This window comes from Euprymna scolopes, chromosome 1 (assembly GCF_053919585.1).
Source record: "Euprymna scolopes isolate OS-2025 chromosome 1, ASM5391958v1, whole genome shotgun sequence".
Lineage (NCBI taxonomy): Eukaryota > Metazoa > Mollusca > Cephalopoda > Sepiida > Sepiolidae > Euprymna > Euprymna scolopes.
In genome coordinates, this window is record NC_136482.1 from 33,212,806 (window position 1) to 33,226,669 (window position 13,864).

A 13,864-nucleotide genomic window follows, 5' to 3' on the forward strand; every position below is an offset into this window, starting at 1 on the left:
TCTACGGGGGGTTCACTTTTTTCGCCGATATTTTTGAAAGTTATCATCTCCTTTAGATTGTCTAGCCTTAATTTAAAAAAATGTCGCTTCCAGTTTGGCGATGGTCGTAACAGCATAAACGTTAGGTTTTACCCCGGTCTTTTTCTCCTTTGCGGTACGGGTTCGAGCCTGCCTTCCTACTACCACTTTTATTTTGCTCAACATACATATCCCAACACCCGGGCAACGCCGGGCTGAAATGCTAGTATATATATATATATATATATATATATATATATATATATATATATATATGTATGTATGTATGTGTGTGTGTGTGTGTATGATGAAAATAATGGAAATAGTATTCCGACAAAATAGAGAAATAAAAAGGAACAAACCGTATTATGTGTTCATCAACGTTTCGTCTTTATTTCGAAAGACGAAACGTTGATGAGCACATCATACGGTTTGTTCCTTTTTATTTCTCTCTCTCTCTCTCTCTATATATATATATATATATATATATATATATATATATATATACATACATACATACATACATACATATGTGTGTGCAGAAAGAGAAAGAGAGATAGATAGAAGATAGATGGAGAAGGCATAATAGAATGTTATATGTATGTATGTATGTATATATATATATATATACATACATACATATATAGAGAGAGATAGAGATAGATAGATACATCCATACATACATACATACATACATAGACAGATAGATAGATTTTTTTTTTTTACACAGTGGTCACCACTTATCAAGGCCCGGAAGCGCCACTCAGGGATAAGGGTTATTGCAAGTACATTACGTTAGTGTGGAGATTTGATGAAGTGTTTACTTAAGGGGGCGGTTCATTAGGAATTTGTTAACGTTGGACTTGAACACATCCAAGTTGTAGTCCGGTGGGAAGCAGGCAGACGGAACAGAGTTCCACAGTCGTGCAGTTCTAAGAAAGAAGCTTTGTTCATGGAATCCGCGTTTTGATTTAGGCACAGATAAAGAGTGGGGGAAATTTTTCACAGTGGATTCAGCTAGACGGGTGTTTTTCGTGAAAGATTGGCGAGGGGGAACAAGAGATTGGAGTTCAGACGAGCACCTGCCATGGAAATAACGGTACAACAAGGATAGGCTCGCAGCGTCTCTTCTGTGGGAGAGAGGTTGCAAGGTAGAGAAAAGGGCATACCCCACTAAACCACGAAGTCTATTTTGTACTCTGTCAAGGCACGATAGGCTGTTTTTAGCAGCTCCTGCCCAAATATGGCAACAGTATTCCATCCTTGGACGTACTTGGCTTTTATATAGATAGAGAATTACATCAATAGTGAGATATCTTCTGGAGCGGTAGAAGGATCCCACCATCTTTCCAGCGACCTTGGCAACAGACTTGATGTACGTCTTCCATTTCAGATCAGGAGTAAAGGTCAAACCCGGAAGCTTATCAAAACACGGGGCCTCTCCCAGACGAGAGCCATCCATCCCAAGTTATGCCAGATGGGGATCAGAGCGTTGATGATGTAAGGATAGGAGTTTGGTTTTAGATGCATTAAAGGTAACCAGCCACGTCTTCCCCCACTGAACCACGCGCTCGAGATCAGAGGAGAGAGAATCAGAGAGAACTTTGTCATTTACAGCCTTTGATGTCTTGCCGTAGATGGTCGTGTCATCAGCATAGATGTCTACAAATGATGTAAGGATGTGATTTGGAAGATCATTAATGTAGATCAGGAAAAGAGTTGGGCCCAGGATGGACCCCTGAGGGACACCGGCATTAATACTGTGAGCTTCTGATTTTTGCCCCTCAACTACTACTCTTATGAACCTATCAGAAAGAAATGATTTAATAATTGAGAAGACATTTCCAGCAATACCATAGCTAGAGATCTTATGAAGTAAACCTTTATGCCATACCCTATCAAAGGCCTTAGATATGTCAAGAGCAATTGCCCTAGAAAGGTTGCCTCCATCGAGAGATTTGCTAATCCTATGAGATATTACTCTAAGCACATCTGCTGTAGATCTAGCAGAACGGAAACCATATTGAGTGTCACTAAGAAGGTTATTTTTGTTGAGATGGTTGATTACTTCTGTATTTAACACAGATTCCAGCAACTTACTCATGACGCACAGGAGACTTATTGGCCTGTACTGAGAGGGGGATGAGCGATCACCTGAGTTCTTAAATACAGGGCATACTGATGAAATTTTCCAGGGAGATGGGAAACTATTCTCCTTAAGACAACGTTTAAACAGTTTTGTAAGTATGGGCGCTAGTTCAGGTTGAAGTTTTTTGAGTACTATAATTGGAATACCGTCAGGGCCAGTTGCTTTACTGGAATCAAGGTTTTTGATTAGCTTGGCAAAATCACGTACAGATATACGTATATCACATAGCGTGTTTTCTGATACAGGGGGAAATATTGGGGGTTGGCCGCCTTGGTCGCAAAGGGTAGAATTAGCTGCAAAGTTCTGGACAAAGAGTTTGGCTTTGTCTGATGCTGACGAGATTACCTCAGGTCCATTGATAATAGTTGGGATGGAGCACACGCTTCTGTTCAGGATTCTGTTTGCTATTTGCCAAAACTGGTGGGAACCAAGCCGCTGCTCAGCTACTTTGGACTTAACAGATTGAGCATACAACTCTCTTGCATTCTTTATTACTTTCTTACAATGGTTGCTGGCAGTCCTGAAAGCGGCTTTAGTTTCCATACATCTATTATGTTGGAAACAGTGGAAAAAGTGATTTCTGTGCGCAATGGCAGCAGCACATTCTGGAGAAAACCATGGCTGGCTGTTAGGTTTTTGCTGAAACTTTTTCGAGGGTATGAAACGGTCAATACCTACAATTAACCATTCCGTCAGGTCTAATACTATAGAGGACACATCGTTTTTAAACATGGAATGCAGAGGTAGATCAGATATAAATGTACGGAAGCTATCCCAGTCAGCCTTAGTGTATCGATATACTGTACGATGGAGAGGTACGTCTGGGGACCCTTTACATTTCATTTTTATCTTAATTGATACAACAGAGTGGTCGGAAGATCCAAGAGGCGACAGAACAGAAACTGAACATAGTTCAGGGCAAGTTGTGAGAAAAAGGTCTAGTAGGCTCGCATACTGGCCGTCATTGTCGGGCACACGGGTGGGTTCCTGAACAATCTGAGTGAGGTCATAGGCAATGGAGAAATCATGACAGAACCTCCCCTCATCATCGGTCTTGTTAGAGTGGGTCAACCATTCGACGTTGTGAACATTGAAGTCAGCACATACGTGAATGTTAGCTGAAGGATAAGCAGATAGAACTTGGTCAATTTTCTCAGATATGCTTTGAAAGATAGTAACTCCGCTGTTATGGGGGCGATAGAGAGTAAATATAAATGTCGTAGTGTGAGCTAAAGCAATCCGAAAGCACATATAGGGTAAGTTAGGATCTTCCCTGGAGATGGCCCTACCACATGGAAAGTTATCCCTAATATAGGCATATATTCCATGCCCATGGCGATCTTGGGGGTCAGATTTAGAAGTTAAGTTAGAGTATCCTTTAATTGCGAACTCTTCTAGGGAAATAGCCTGTCCAATGCCAGTTTCACTTAAAAATAAAAGGTCTGGTTTAGTCTCCTGTAATTGGGTTTCAACCTCTGGAAGGTTAGAACGTAGACCCCTGATGTTGGAGAAGGAGACATGGTAGTGGGGGTCTACGTTGGAAGTTGGAGAACCGGGTTTAATCGTGTATTTTTTCTTGAAACTTGTCATGATGAATTTTTGGAATTTGTGGACTAGGTCGTCAGATTTACTTAGAGCAGGACAGAGAGGGAAAACTAAGAGAGAAAAAGAAACGAAGAATTTTTTTTATTTTTTTTTATTTGTAGCTAATGATAAGGTAAAGCCGTAACAATTACCCACTAGTATGGCATCGAGAGGCCCCACTGCATGGTCCACAATCCATTCAGGCTACTGCATGGTCCAGAATCCATTCACCAAATGGCAATGCAGCAGCCCCAGTACTTTGCACCTGCTGATAGGACAGCCTCCTTAGTGGTTAATCCAAGGTTCGGGTCCCTGACTATCAGGCGGATAACGTCAGCCCAGACAAAACGTTTACCTCCAGCACCCTTACTAGTGACATGGCTACAAGGATAGACATAGAAACAGAAAATCTCCGCCATCTCTGCCAACTGTTCGCGCAAAATACTGCCAACCTAGAAAACAGCTTTTTCTTCTCCCTTTGTCAGAAAAATCACTCATTAAAAAATGAGGACTGAGGGACAAATAAGAAGAAGCGAGAGTAACAGGAGCTGCCGATAACGCATCCACAATGCGTTTTCTACTCTCCGTTAAAAAAAAAAAATTATTAAATATTCTACTTAATAAAAGTCCAACAGACGTGTTTAAGGGAAAGTATATAGATTCCCCTCTCACGAGCTAAGAAATGTTTATAGATTCCCCTCTCACGAGCTAAGAAATGAGTATAAATTCGTAATCTATTTTTGCAATCAACTGGGAAGATAAATAAACATTTATGGACGAGAAAAAAAAGCTAGCATTTAATAAAACAGAAATACATATATTAAATACTGAAATAAAATGGAGTTATTAATATTTGAATCTAAAAATAAAAAGTATGATTAAAATTGAAATCACTTATCTCAACAAAAACATTACCCTCTCCAAAATATAAACTGAAATGAGGAATTTAAGTTAACAGCGTTCAAAAAGATTTTTTTTTTAAATTAACCGTTAAAAGAAAAGCGTGATTTTATTCTGAACTTTAGCTAGTCACGTTTTAAAAAACTTACGATATAAAAGAAAAGCGGATGGGGTGGGGGGTTCTTCCGAAAGTTATATAAATTAAATACTAAAATAAAATGGAGTTATTAATATTTGAATCTAAAAATTAAAAGTATGATTAAAATTGAAATCACTTATCTCAACAAAAACATGTCCATCTCCAAAATGTAAACTGAAATGAGGAATTTAAGTTAACAGCGTTCAAAAAGATTTTTTTTTAATTAACCGTTAAAAGAAAAGCGTGATTTTATTCTGAACTTTAGCTAGTCACGTTTTAAAAAACTTACGATATAAAAGAAAAGCGGATGGGGGGGGTCTTAGATACAGGGAGGGAATTCATAAGTCTATCAACTCGAGGGAAGAAACTCTCGAAGTATAAAGCGTGGATTTTTTGCTGCTTGTTGAATTAGGAGTATTTAACTGAAGTACTTAAGCACAGGGATGCTACATTGCAGTCATGGGACAGGGTTTGGAGACTTGTTAACAGTGTGGTTCCTATTAGATTGTAGACTCTTTTTGGACCCTGTTCAATAAAGAGAGAGATTAGTAACTGATGCACATGTTCATATATGTCAACAATATGCATGAGTGAAGAGTGGCTAGATATAGATACGAGTATAAGTTTCAGTCAGTAAGTATTTTTTCTAACGCGATAGAGGGAGTCCACCTTTTTTTTTCAATATGTTTGGAAGTATCTTCTGTGTATTTGTTTTAATTCATGTTACCTGTGAATGCGAAACTAAAATGTCTGGATGATGAACTCTCAGCTAGACATAATGGCCAGAAATTGTCATGCTTTTAGATTTTTCGATATTTTCAACTTTTTGTAGGTCGGATTTACGCAGACTTTTATACTTTTTAGATCCTTTAACATTTATCGTCTGGTTCAAGTTAACTGGGAAAAGAGAAAAAGCAAACGAACAGAAAGACACTTTTATTCTTTTTATTATAGAATGTGAAATGCTTCTGGGTACATTAATATTGGATTGCAATATCGTACGCTGATGGTTCCATTGTTTTGTTTTGTTTTTCTTTCGTATTTACCTTTTGCCACATAAGCTCTTTTAATTGTAATATCACGTTTTTTATGTTTTCATTTCTTTCTTCATCTTCTTTCTTTCTTTTTTTTTCCTATCGTATTTTTTGCAGCTAATCCCTTTACACTTTATCTACGGAGAACAAGAAACAACAGCATCGCCATTAAAACCACCTGAGATACTCTTGAAGCATTGCGTACTAAACCAAAACATAAAAAGAACAACAATTGGATAACTTTTTAGTCAGACAATTTCAGCTTTTCACACACAAACAAACAAACCCTAAACACGAAATAACAAAAAAAAGGGGGGGGAATAAAACCACGAAAGGAAACAAATCGTTCTATCGGCTAATAAATGCTTCGTCGCCATTGTTAACATCCGTTCAAGCGATCGATTCTCTTCGAGGTGGGACAATCGTCATTCAACCAAAACCTGATGTAATAATTCAAGCGTTACAGTTATTAGTGATAGTTGATGAAGAAAGGGAATGAGATATATGCAAGGCTCTGATTGGTCGAACGAAATATGGTGTTAGGAGAGATGAACGTTTTGAAATAAAGTTGAGTTGCCATTTAATGTGTTTTTAGTTTTGTCTTTTTTTTATTCTGTTCACCTCAAATAAGCCATAGTGCTACATACATGTAAAGAGATACTGCGGTTGGACATCGAATTTATAGGGATATCCTAGGTGGGGAGTTGTGTAGCAAGATATTTGTTCACATTATATATAAATTTATGCATGTTAGTACATATATGACATAATCACCTTGTTGCACCAGTCCCCGTTAAATTAGTGAGGTTAAGCAACGTTGAGCATGGCGACTACAAGATGGATAACTATTTAGAAGTGCTAAGTACTATATGTCATCTCCCTTAACCGCGATATACATACTGACTATGGATTAAATGTGAATTTGTATTCCCCATATACTCCGCATTCAGTGAAAGACAGAGTGTCTGATGTTGGTAGAATCTAGGAATCAGCGAACAATGCGATGAATTACAAAGACAAGCGGTTCAACAAAAAAAGCTATTAGAGTAGAATGCTTTCCGGAATTTGAGAGTATCTACAGTAAAGGGGTGGGATTTTGATGCAAGTCTTCTTTGTTGCCGGGATTTATGTTGAAGGGTATCAGTTCAGTAATTCTATCAGAGCACATTCTGTGGAAGCACTTGTAAATCAAGAACAATGATGCCACATAGCAGCGATGGGACAGGGGATGGAGCTTTGTAGACAGTGCGTGACCTATTTAGTTAGACTCTTTCTGTGGGTAAAAATTATGAAAAATGATTGTCTAAATTAGTAACATATCCAAGAATTATGAAAAATAATGAAATGTCAGTTAATTGATTGGTGTTTTTTTAAATCGGCCCAGACAATATATCAAAGTTATTATTTTCGTAAGGGGATGGCTAAATGTGGGTTAAAATTATACAAAAAAACGATTGTCGAAATTAGTAACATATCCAGGAATTATGAAAAATGATGAAATGTGAATTAATCGATTGGTGTGTTTGTAATGGGAATAATAAATAAAACAGTAGACGTATGTGTGTGTAAATATCTGACAGGTAAACTATTAAACTACTGGTCACATAGCACTGAAATTCTCAGGAAATAATATTCATGCACCAAGGGTGGCTTATAGTGAATAAAAGCTTTGCTTACATGCATGTATATCGCATACAGACATCGGCAAATTTACATGTAAAATGTTCATTAAACATTAGCAGACATTTTGTTTTGTATGCGCACGCGCGTACTTTTGTTTTTTGGGGGGTTTTTTTTCTTCTTATGCTGGAACGCTTGGTTCTTTTTAATTTCAATTCTAACTAATGACACCAACTCATTTTTTTTATGTTTTTGTGTTAAAAAAAAAACTGAAACCATACGTACATTTTATTCACGGTTTGAAATTTGTAAATATGAAAACAGACCTATAAATCTTTTTTACGATCTCATATTTACTTACTTTCATAAATTATTTTAAGACGGAGGAGGGAGGATGACACACGGAATATGGACAGTGCTGAAATAATAACGTTATTATTTAAAACGCCATTTTTAATATGGGGAGGGGAAGGTATTATTTAAACTATTCCGTACTTTCACCTAACAATTTATTAAATAAGAAACTGACATGTATTATCTCTATTTTTGTTTAGTATTAGTTAACATTAAGATGTGTTTCTCAATCCAATTTCTTGATTAGTCTATTGTAAAGCAAGTGTTGCCTAATCACTAACTGCACTTTGAAATATTTATTTTTTGAGTGGCATGAATTTTAAATAAGGTGCTTAGCATTGATTTAAATAAGGTGCTTCTACAGTGTAGTACGCATATCTAAAAAATATAAACAATTTATTATGAAATCATGTATTTCGAAAAACTGCTGAGTCATTTTCCGGAAGTGACATCATGTGTTGATGATAGGGGTGGACAAGCACGATTATGTTGTTTTAAAAAGTACTCTGGAGGCTGCCAGGGATTACCAAAGCTTCTTTTTTAGGTGAGGTCGGGGTGTGGTGAATTAGTGCCTGTTCATTCTCCCAAGCATTACCACCTGTTTATGGAGAGGGGGCCAGTAGATGAGTTCGCTGAAATGCTTGTTATATCTCATAGGATTAGCGGATCTATCGACGGGGGCAACCTTTCTAGGGCAATTGATCTTGATATATCTAAGGCTTTTGATAGGGTATGGCATAATGGTTTACTTCACAAGATCTCTAGCTATCGTATAGCTCGAAATGTCTTCTCAATTATTAAATCATTTCTTTCTAATAGGTTGATAAGAATAGTAGTTGATGGGCAAAAATCAGAAGCTCACAGTATTAATGCTGGAGTCTCTCAGGGGTCCATCCTGGGCCCAACTCTTTTCCTGATCTACATTAATGATCTTCCAAATCACATCCTTACATCATTTGTAGACATTTATGCTGATGACACTAACATTTATGGTAGCACATCTAAGACAGTAAACGACCAAGTTCTCTCCGATTCTCTCTCCTCTGATCTTGAGCACGTGGTACAACGGGGAAAGCAGTGGCTGGTTACTTTTAATGCATCTAAAACCAAGCTTCTATCTTTACATCATCAACGTTCTGATCCACATCTGGCATCAATTGAAATGAATCGCTCTCATCTTGAGGAGGCCTCAAGTTTTGACAAGCTTCTGGGCTTGACCTTTACTCCTGATCTTTAATGGAACACGTACATCACATCCGTTGCCAAGGCCGCTGGAAAAATGGTGGGATCTTTCTATCGATCCAGTAGATATCTCACTGCTGATGCAATTCTCTATCTATATAAGAGCCAGGTATGTCCAAGGATGGAATACTGTTGCCACATCTGGGCAAGAGCTACTAGAAAGGACTTGTCCTGCCATGATAAGCTTCAAAATAGACTTCGTAGCCTCGTAGGAGATGTCCTTTTCCCTTCCCTGCAACCTCTATCTCACAGAAGAGATGTTGCGAGTTTGTTTCTGCTGTCTCGTTATTTTCATGGAAAGTGTTCGACTGAGCTTCTGTCTATGGTCCCCCCCTCGCCAAACTATCACAAGAAACACTCGTCTAGCTGAAAACACTATCAATAATTCCCGCCCACTCTTTATCTGTGCCTAAACCTAAACGTAGATTCCATGAACAAAGCTTCTTTCTTAGAACTGCACGCCTGTGGAATTGTCTTTCGTTTTCCTGCTTTCCAGTTGACTACAATATAGTTGTCTTCAAGTCTAATGTAAACAAGTTCTTGATGAGCCGTTCCCCTTAAGTTAACAAATTTACCGAATTTCTATTACTAACGATTACTATATTGTCCACTCTTTAACCCTTATCCTAGAGTGACCTCCTGGCCTTGATAAGTTTTGATCTCTATGTAAAAAAGAAAATGCTGCGTCAGAACAGATACTACACTTTAATCTTAGCCAAAAGACCAAGTAAGCGTAATATAGTTTCTATCTGGCATTTCCTCCCCCAAAAATAAAAAATGCAAAATAACCGACACAGCATATATTTTAAGAGGTGGAGAGTGGAATATGGAATAAGTCCCGGTAATGGCTGAAGCAGCAGTTTATGATCTTAAAAATACTTTATTTCATATATATTTTAAAAAGAAGTGGGAATACGGAGTCAGGCCCGGAAACGGCTGAAGCAGTTTACGATCTCAAAATTACTTTATCTAATATTAAAAGCTGAAACAGTCTACGATTTAGACATTACATTATTTCATGTATGTTTTTACAACAATGAGGTGGGGGATATGAAATCAGTCCAGGAAATGGCCGAAACCGCTTACGAGTTAAAAATTACTATATTTCATTTAGATTTTTAACAGTGGAGTCAGGCTTACAGAGTCAGTCCCGGAAATGCCTGCAACATTTTACGTTTTAGACATTAATTTATTTAATATAACAATGTGGTGGGGGATAAGACGTCAATGCCGAAAATGGTTGAAATAGTTTACGATTTAAACATTACTTTATTTCATGTATATTTTTAACAGACATTATTACATAGTTATTATTTTCGTAAGGGGAGGACGCGATAATGTGAGTTAAAATTATGAAAATGATTGTCTAAATTAGTAACATATCCAAGAATTATGAAAAATGATGAAATGTAAGTTAATTGATTGGTGTTTTTTTTTTAATGAAATAATCGGCCCAGACAATATATCAAAGTTATTATTTTCATAATGGGGGAGGGGGCTAAATGTGGGTTAAAATTATATAAAAACGATTGTCAAAATTAATAAAATATCCCAGAATTATGAAAAATGATGAAATGTGAATTAATTGATTAGTGTGTTTGTAATGAAATAATAAACCCAGACAAAATATCAGAGTTATTATTTTCGCAAGTATGAGCGCATTATGTTGGTTTCAATTTTAGGAAAATGATTGTCGAAATTAGTAATAAATCCAAGACTTATGAAAAATGATGAAATGTGAGTTAATTGATTATCGTAAGGGGCGGGGGGCTAAATATAGGTTAAAATTATTAAAAAAAAAACGATTGTCGAAATTAGTAGCATATCCAAGAATTATGAAAAATGACGGAAAGAGAAAGTATTTCATATATGTTGTACAATACCTGTCGAGAGTATGTGAAATTGTTTCATATATGTATATAAATTACCCGTCCGAAGGTAGGTAAACATATTTTAAATATGTATTGTAAATGACCCGTCCCAAAAAGGTAAAATCATTTCATATACATTCTGTAAATTACCTGTCCTAGGGAAGGTACAATTATTTCATGTGTAATAGCCGTCCTAGGGTAGGTAAAAATATTCTTTTGCTCGAAATAGCAAATGATACATACACATTAAAAATTCCTCTCTCCAAAGAATAACAATTATATTCAAAGTCAACTTCAATTTTCTCATTGTTTATATGGTCCCAGCTAGTAAGTAATAAAATATCACATATATTTTTGATCTACATGCATTTTTAAGTTCCAAATCAATATGAAGTGCAGCATTGTCATTAACATCATTATAATCATTATTATCGATTTCACGTCCATTTTACATGCTTTCATGCATGAGGTGGCTTTAAAAAATTGACTTCCAAAGTAACCTGCTTCTGGTCAGGTCTTTATTTATCCTTCATTCTTTCAAGTCTATTTTTATCACTTTCTCCCATGTTTGCTTTGGTCTTCTGCTGTGAACTGAGCTTACTACCTTTACTGTCCTACATCTATTGATATAAGAACTCTCACCCATTCTGTGAACGTGGCTGTGTTGGGTGTTGCACATATATCCGTATACTGCTTATATCTCATATTCCTCTGACGTCATAAGTACTACGCCTTTCTTTATGACGTCACATTACACACCCATCGTATAATTCTGCTAGGATTTTCTACATTCAACGTATGTTCTCAACATTCACTGATCATATTTCACTTTTATACATAATAACATTCCGTATACAAGCCTCAAATATCTTTTCATTGGAAGACAATGGCGACGCTCTGCTAATTTAATAATGGCATAACCTCTCTTAACCTACTCCATCCACTCCTAGGTCCTGGATATAACCTTTAACTATATCCGATGGTGAGGCCCTAGCTTGCGAGTTTTGGTGAGTGTGGAGCCACCCTTTAATTGACATTGCTTCCAGATCCACTCTGACCCGGAGTGGTAGTACTTGTTAGGGTCTCAACTATAGGTTAAATAGAAACCGACTTGAAAAAAAAAAAAAAGATATATATATATATATATATATATATATATATATATATATATATATTCTATTAAAAAAAATTTCTTCAAAATACCTGGATTCGGTATTAAATTACCTAAAAGGGTTGATATGCCGTAAAATAAAAGCAACCACCAAAAAAAAAAATCCACTACTAACTCTTGTAATTACACTAGAACCTGGGCTCCAATGCTATCACAAAGATAACAAAACTTTACGCCTTCGTTAATAGTGTTGTGTAGCCATATTAATGTTGCAGACACTAATTCAGGTGCTGTAATATTTGATTGTTTTTATTTAAAGTCTTCTTCTATTAAATTGCACAATAAATATTTTTTACAAATATTAATATACAAAAAAAATCGGATATTTGCGAAATAAAAACAGAAAAGAAATATTATTTTTTTTATATAACAGAATTAAAAACAAGCGCTTTCTTCTGATTATTTTGAACTCGGAATTCAGTGTTTATATTGAAAATTGATCAATGTTGCAATGTATTTATATTGGGGAGAATGTGATCGTTGATCATCCCGTTCGTCGACCGGCCAGGTTTCGGTCACGCATCTTACGAGAGTCATCGTATTGTGTATATATATATATTTTTTTTTACACAGTGATCACCACTTATCAAGGCCCGGAAGCCACTCAGGGATAAGGGTTATTGCAAGTACATTACGTTAGTGAGGAGATTTGCTGAAATGTTTACTTAAGGGGGCGGTTCATTAGGAATTTGTTAACATTGGACTTGAAGACATCCAAGTTGTAGTCCGGAGGGAAGCAGGCAGACGGAACAGAGTTCCACAGGCGTGCAGTTCTAAGAAAGAAGCTTTGTTCATGGAATCTGCGTTTTGATTTAGGCACAGATATAGAGTGGGGGAAATTTTTCACAGTGGATTCAGCTAGACGGGTGTTTTTCGTGAAAGATTGGCGAGGGGGGACCAGAGATTGGAGTTCAGACGAGCATCTGCCATGGAAATAACGATAAAAAAAGGACAGGCTCGCAACGTCTCTTCTGTGGGAGAGAGGTTGCAGGGTAGAGAAAAGGGCATCCCCCACTAAGCCACGAAGTCTATTTTGTACTCTGTCAAGGCACGATAGGCTGTTTTTAGCAGCTCCTGCCCAGATATGGCAACAGTATTCCATCCTTGGACGTACTTGGCTTTTATATAGATAGAGAATTGCATCCGTAGTGAGATATCTTCTGGAGCGGTAGAAGGATCCCACCATCTTTCCAGCGACCTTGGCAACAGACTTGATGTACGTGTTCCATTTCAGATCAGGAGTAAAGGTCAAACTCAGAAGCTTGTCAAAACACGGGGCCTCACCCAGACGAGAGCCATCCATCACAATTGATGCCAGATGGGGATCAGAGCGTTGATGATGTAAGGATAGGAGTTTGGTTTTGGATGCATTAAAGGTAACCAGCCACATCTTCCCCCACTGAACCACGCGCTCGAGATCAGAGGAGAGAGAATCAGAGAGAACTTTGTCATTTACAGCCTTTGATGTGTTGCCGTAGATGGTCGTGTCATCAGCATAGATGTCAACGAATGATTTAAGTATGTGTTTAGGGAGGTCATTGATGTAGATCAGGAAGAGAGTTGGGCCCAGGATTGACCCCTGAGGGACTCCAGCATTTATATTGCAGGCCTCCGATTTTTGTCCATCTACCACTACTCTTATGAGCCTATGAGAGAAATGATTTAATGATTGAGAAAACATTTCCAGTTATACCGTAGCTGGAAATCTTGTGAAGTAGACCCTTATGCCATACCTTGTCGAAGGCCTTTGATATGTCGAGAGCAATTGCCCTAGAAAGGAAG